Source organism: Bos mutus, chromosome 22, assembly GCF_027580195.1.
Source record: "Bos mutus isolate GX-2022 chromosome 22, NWIPB_WYAK_1.1, whole genome shotgun sequence".
In the NCBI taxonomy this organism is placed as follows: Eukaryota; Metazoa; Chordata; class Mammalia; order Artiodactyla; family Bovidae; genus Bos; species Bos mutus.
In genome coordinates, this window is record NC_091638.1 from 60,301,410 (window position 1) to 60,308,688 (window position 7,279).

Genomic DNA, 7,279 nt, shown 5'->3' on the forward strand with positions numbered 1-7,279 from the left:
AGCCCTATCTGACTCTGTGACCCTATGAACCGCAGCACGCCAGGCCTCCCTGTCCAACACCAACTCCCAGAGCTTGCTCAGACGTATGTCCATCGAGTTGGTGATGCCATCCAACCATCTCATCCTCTGTCGTCTCCTCCTCCCGCCTTCAATCTTTCCCAGCATCAGGAACTTTTCAGATGAGTCAGCTCTTTGTATCAGATGGCCAAAGGATTGGAGTTTCAGCTTCAGCATCAGTCCTTCCAATGAATATTCAGGACTGATCTCCTTTAGGATGGACTGGTTGGATCTCCTTGCAGTCCAAGGGACTCTCAAGAGTCTTCTCCAACACCGCAGTTCAAAAGCATCCATTCTTCAGTGTTCAGCTTTCTTTATGGTCCACCTCTCACATCCATACATGATCACTGGAAAAACCATAGCTTTGACTAAATGGACCTTTGTTGGCAAAGTAATGTCTCTGCTTTTTAATATGCTGTCTAGGTTGGTCATAACTTTTCTTTCAAGGAGCAAGCATCTTTTAATTTCATGGCTGCAGTCACCATCCACAGTGATTTTAGAGCCCAAGAAAATAAAATCTCTCACTGTTTCCACTGTTTCCCCATATATTTGCCATGAAGTGATGGGACCAGATGCCATGATCGTAGCTTTTTTAATGCTGAATTTTAAGCCAGTTTTTCACTCTCCTCTTTCACTTTCATCAAGAAGCTCTTTAGTTCATCTTCACTTTCTACCATAAGGGTTGTGTCATCTGCATTTCTGAGGTTATTAATATTTCTCCCACAATCTTGATTCCAGCTTGTGCTTCATCCAACCCAGCATTTTGCATGATGTTCTCTGCATAGAAGTCGCATGTAAGCATCTATCCAACTAGAATCTATCAATTATCCACCCCTCCATCCATCATCCATCCATCCATTCATTCAGCAATCATCTATCAGTCAATCGCCCATCAACGATCCATCAATCATCTATTCATCCAGCATCCATCAATTATCCATCAATTCATCCATCATGCATTCACCCATCCATCATGCATTCATCCATCCACCATCCATCCATCCAATCATCCATCCATCTATCACCCATTCATCCATCCATCCATCATCCATTCATTATCCATCCATCCATCCATCATTCACCCATCCCCCAATCATCCATCCATCATATATTCATCCATCCATCATTCATCCATCCATCATCTATCATCCATCCATCCATCATCCATTCATTACCCATCCATCCATCCATCCATCATTCACCCATCCCCCAATCATCCATCCATCATATATTCATCCATCCATCATTCATCCATCCATCATCTATCATCCATCCATCCATCATCCATTCATTACCCATCCATCCATCCATCCATCATTCACCCATCCCCCAATCATCCATCCATCATGTATCCATACATCCATCATTCATCCATCCATCATCCACCATCATCCATCCACCCATCCATCCATCCAGGAGACATTTCTTGAGAGCTTACTGCATGTACTGAGGACAGAGCAGCGACTGAGGGCTGGGGCTTTGCAACCAGCCGAGTATGTTCAGATCCCAGCTCTGTGCACGACAGCATGACCTGGGCATAGGGCTCAATCCCAGGCCCTTGGTTTCCTGGTCTGTAAAATGGGGAGAGGAGTACCTTCATCAGAGAGTTGTTTGTAAGAATTAAATAAGTGAGTACTCAGAACAGAGCCTGGCATACATTAAGCCAAAGCTAACTGTTGGTCTTTAATAAGTAACTATGGGAATGGTGAGGGATTCCCAGGTGCCGCCGCGGTAAAGGTCTGCCTGCCACTGCAGGAGACGCAGGTTTGATCCCTGGGCCAGGAAGATCTTGTGGAGGAGGAAGTGGCAACCCACTCCTGTATTCTTGCCACGAAAATTCCATGGACAGAGGAGCGTGGAGGGCTGCAACCCAGGGGGTTGCAAAAAACTCAGACGTTACTGAGAGCAATGACGTGGCCTGGACGTTGCCAGTGAGGGCCTTGTCACTCCACAGCAGGCACCTCATTTCACAGCCCTGCCTGCTCCTGGTCCACTTGCGAACCACACTGCCGAGTCTGGCGCCAGGTCTCCCGTCCCTTCTCCTGGGCCTGGCTTCCTCCTCCCCAACCGCTGCGCCCTCGACCGTCAGCTCCCCTCTGCCATTCCTTCCGCCCCTCCCTCTCTCCCTTCCTCCCAGGACATGCTGCAACCACATTGATAAATATTTATCAAGTCAGCCGAGGAGACAGGGCGCAAACCAGCCAAATAAATCAGCACATTTTAAAACACGCTGCCTGACAGCTGGCTCCTCCGACTGGGGCAGCGGTGTGCCTGTATGCACGTGCGTCCACACCCTCCATGTCCTCACACATCAGCTCACGGGCCAGTTCCTTCCAGGCTGCACTCTAGCCCAGGATGGCCCAGCAGAACCGGGGCAGCTGGGGACCACGCCCGCGAGCTGCTGCTCTGCGCCCGATCTGTGTCTGTGCCCACGCGGCTTGAGCAAGCACACCCCAGGACCCTGTCTGCTCTGTTTCTGCTCGTGGCGGCGGCCGCTGGCCCCGGGCACGTGTGGTCTGTTCCGCATGCCGGCCTGGCGGCAGGAGGCATCCTTGGCATCAGCACGCCTGCAGGATCCTGACAGCTCCCAGCGGGCTCGAGGCCGTGCCGTCCTTCCGGAGCTGGCGGCAGGCGCCATGTTTGGGGCGGGGCCCGCGCCCTTGGAGAAGGCCTCGCACCTGGGCCTCGGGCTCCGCAAGGACCCTAGAGCCAAACCCGCGAGTCGAGTCCCTAGTTACGGCGTGCGCATGCGTACGAGCCCTCGTCCCTCCGGAAGTGGAAGCCAGGCCCAACCTGCATCTAATTCTCGTGAGCCCCGTTCTAGGGACCCCAGCCGTGGCTCGCCGCCACCCCCAGCAGTTCACGGAGAGGCCGTGCAGGGAAGACCCCTCCCCAGTGCGCGCATTCCTTACTTCCTCTCTGCAACGACGGTGGGGGGGCGGCTGGCGGCTCTCCTGGGGGCTGAGCTCACGGGGTTCTGTGTTGGCCATTCGCTGGGGGCAGGACCCTCCAGAGGAGGGGAGAGGCCAGGGAAAGACCCAGAGGGGCAGGTACCAGCTCATCTGCTCCTGCCGATCCCGGGATGGGGCAGGGGCCCGGGGGGCACGAAGAGCAGGGACTGTCACCCCATGTGCCCGAGACCGCCTTGGTTGGTGCCCGTCGCCCTGTGTGATCGCCCTGTGGTGACCTTCATTCACAGCAGTGGGCGAACCGTAAATGTCAGGGTGGCCCTGGGGGTCCCACGATGGGTGAGAGGACTTGGGTAGGGGCTACCCAGAAGGTCCCAGGGAAGGCTCTGCTAGGCACCTTCACCACCCAGTCTGACAGGGTCTGCAGAAGCTGCGAGCGTGCCCAGGACAGGGGTGGGCCTGGGGTGCCAGGGAGGGGCCTCCGTCCCCATGTGGAAACTGCTGCACACACAAACACACACGCTTCAAGTGCTGCTGACCAGGGACACCTCAGCCACACACACGCATGTTCCATTTACGCACACAGTTCAGGCCGTGAACACAGAGACCCCACCCACGAGCCACAGACAACACCTGCACCAAGAATGCGCACAGCACCCACGAGCCTCGGACAACACACACGGCCTCTGTGCTCATGCTCACAAAAAGGGACACACTCACCCAGAGACGGAGCACACACACAAGTACAAATGCACACGCAGCAGCCAGGTGGACCAGACACACACACCTATGTGCCACATGCACGCGTGTACAAGCTCCTGCATCTCTGTCTCTCTCCTCCACTCCCCCTCCCGCCACACACACACACACATGCACACACGTGTGCACACACATGAGTGCAGGCTCACCAGTGTCAGGAGCGAGCTCTGAGCGCCTCTGGTCTGAGCCCAGAATACAGCGTCCCCCCTCCGGCGCCCTCCTCCCCAGGTAGCCCAGCAAACAGGGCCCGTGGGAGCACCAGGGCCTCCTGGGCCGGGACACGCCTGTAGCTGAGACGCGGTTGTCACTCCAGGCCCCTCTGCCTGGCTGCCGTCTCCCGCCCCGGGCACAGTGCAGCATCCGTGTCAGAGCAGCCTTGGCAGGGTGGGGAGGGGGGGCTTCCCCGCTGCCCCCAGACTGGAAGCCCTCACAGGGCATCTGGGCCCCTGGCCACTCTCTCCAGGCACTTGCCAGGCCAGGGGGTGGTGCCGTGGTGAGCAGACGATCCAGCGACAGACAAGCTTGGCGAATGAAACTGCCGCCCGGCCCTGGTGGAGCCCGGGAGGGCCGTTTAGTGGCTCCAGGAGCCTGCAGAAACTTCCAGGCTGGAGCACTTTGATCTGAGCATTGCGGGCCAAGGATTCAGGACGAGGTCAGCACAGGTCGCAGGCCAGCCGGTCTGGAGGGCGTGAGAATGGCCCCTAGGGCTGCCGGGCAGGGCACGCTCCAGCATCCCCCCTGCCGTCCGCCCCCCGGGGCCTCGCCTCTCGGCTCCCAGCTGCAGTGCCCTGAGGCCTGGGAGGCTGCAGGCCAGCCCTGAACTGAGCCGGAGACGCTGAGCTGGGAGACCCCCTCGGGGGTGTGGGAACAGAGCCCAGATGCCAGCAGCACCAGGGCAGCAGGGGAAGGGGGTGCCCAAGCGGCAGAGCAGCGGCCGTGTCCTCCCCTTGCTGGGACGAGACCCCGGCTGTGCATGCAGGGGCGTGGGCGAGGGATCGCAGGGAGCAGTGGCCAGCTTCACAGTCAATTAGCCGATCATCAGTCAATGACCCTTACGGAGGAGACACATGGAGCTCAGACGTCTGCAGCTGACGTGCGTGAAGCTGCCATCTTCACAGAAGGACGGGCCAGAGCGGAGCCCGTGGGGGGCAAAGGGCGTCTGGGGGCAAAGGGCGTCTGGAGCTGGGGGCTGGCTTGCTTGCCCACTGGGGAAGAACACACCCCGGCAGGGTGTCTGGGGCTGAGGGCCTGGCTCGCTCGCTCACTGAGAGAACGCACCCCGTTCACCTGCCTCCCCTCCTCCAGCGCATGGGGAGGCTGAGGGCGGAAGGGACGGGTGTACACACCCCCCGCAGGATGGAAGCTGGGCCATCCCCTGGGGGCCAGTAACACACTCAGACATGCTCACAGACACACTCAACACTCATAGCAACCCAAGGATACACGTGTCACACTGGACACACTCCACAGCAGGTCCTGCATACGTGGACACGAGCCCCAGGTGGGTCACAGGTGGGGAGTCTGAGATGGTGTTGATGGTGTGGGAGGGGGCGGGGCGGCGCTGATCCTGGGTCCCCCGGGGGGGACCGGGGAGTCACCTGTCCTTACCGGGACAGCTGGCAGACTCCCCGAAAGAGGCAGAGGATGGAAGTGGCTGAGCCCAGGACACTGGGAAAGGCCAGGACCCAGGTCTCCGGGGCCTCCATGCCAGGACCCCAAGCCCAGAACCGTGAGAGCGCTCGCGTCACTTGAGCCCCCAGGCCCTTGGCCGAATTCCACATGGGGGGAGGGGCTGACAGACAGGCCTGTGCGGGGGCTGGGGAGGGGCCCAGCAGGAGCAGGAGGCGGAGGCTGGGGGTGTCCAAAGACTGCCACAGGAGAGGAGACACGCGAAGAGTCAGAGGAGGGCGCCAGACAGAGTGAGGGGCGTGCTCCTGCAGCCAAGTGTGGAAGGTGCTTCAAGGGGGGCGTGAGGGTTGGCAGAGTGTGCTGCATCCAGGCAGCGGGAACCGCTGAGCACATTTAGTGTGTGTGTCTGTGTGCGTGTGAGTCTGTGTGCGTGTCTGTGTGTGTGCACAGCCCCACAGACTGCAGCCCGCCAAGACCACATGTGTGTCTGTGTCTCTCTGTGTGTTCAGTCATGTCCGACTCTGCAGCCCCCGGACTGCAGCCCGCCGAGCACATCGTGTGTGTGTGTGTCTCTCTGTGTGTGTCTGTGTATGAGTCTGTGTCTGTGTGTCTGTCTGTGTGTGTGTCTCTGTGTGTGTGTCTCTGTGTGTGTGTATGAGTCTGAGTCTGTGTGTGTCTGTGTGCGTGTCCAGGCGTGTCTGACTGTGATCCCATGGACTGTAGTCCACCGAGCACATCATGTGTGTGTGTGTGTGTGTCTGTGTGTCTGTGTGTATGAGTCTGTGTGTGTCTGTGTGTGTGTCCAGTCATGTCCAGCTGTGACCCCCTGGACTGTAGCCCGCTGAGCACATGGTGGGGCCCTGCAGAGCCGTCACCTGAGCCGGAGCTGCCCACACGCGAGAAGGCGCCGTGACTCCACTCGCGCGATTCTAGGGAACACAGGTGCTCGAGGGCAGAGGGCAGCCGTGGCCCGGAGCAGCCCTTCGTTCAGACCACGGGGCTCGGGGCCCCGCGGAGGAGACCACCACACACGGGTGCCGGAATCAGTCCTCACAGAGCCACCCCGTCAGCGCCCCGGCCGGGGACAGGCCTGCAGGCAGATAATTATAAAGCAAACGTGCACGGGCCCGCGCTGTCGGGGAGCTGGTCTTGCCAGCAGCTGCCGCCCCCCTGCACTGGCCAATGCTGCCCACCTGCCACCTGGAACCAAGGCCGTCTCTTCAGGATTTCTGCCTCTTACAACCAAAAACACCCTCATAGCTGTCTTACGTGGGTAGACCCCCGAACATGTCCTTGACTGCTGACTCTGGAAAACAGGGCCTACAGAATGTATCTGAAGAGCTGAGGTGACTTAAGCTAAAAACAGAACACATGAATTTTCCACAACCTTGAAATTCATAAAAAAGCAAATAAAATGGCAATGGAATCTTTAAAAGATTGGAAAATGGAAAAAAAAACAGAAGATGACAGAAGTTAGCCTGAAATTATTAATCACAACACGTGCTTAGCTTACTGTTTCACAATAGGTATAAAGCAGACTGCACTTAAGAGCCCACCTTTTTACACTGAGTAAAGCAAAATCAAGCTAAATGCTGTTCATGGCAGACATTTGCAAAGCAAAGTCACAAAAGATAAAAACATACCTGGATATAAAATCAGAAGGAAATCACAGGTCAACTACAGGCTTCAGATGCAGCCGAATTTAAGACAAAAAGCACTGCACAGACCAGGAGCGCCCAGCTGTCACAGCACAGTCAAACACAGAGAGTAAAAGCCCGGCAAACCGGAGGGAGCTGGCAAAAACACTCCACTGAAAAAGGCTGTAATTCCCTTTTTACAATCCTGAGAGACCACGTACGCAAGAGAAAAGCAAGCAATAAAGACTGAGAGTAACAGCAGTAGGGGTGTTTTCTGTGGGAAGAGAA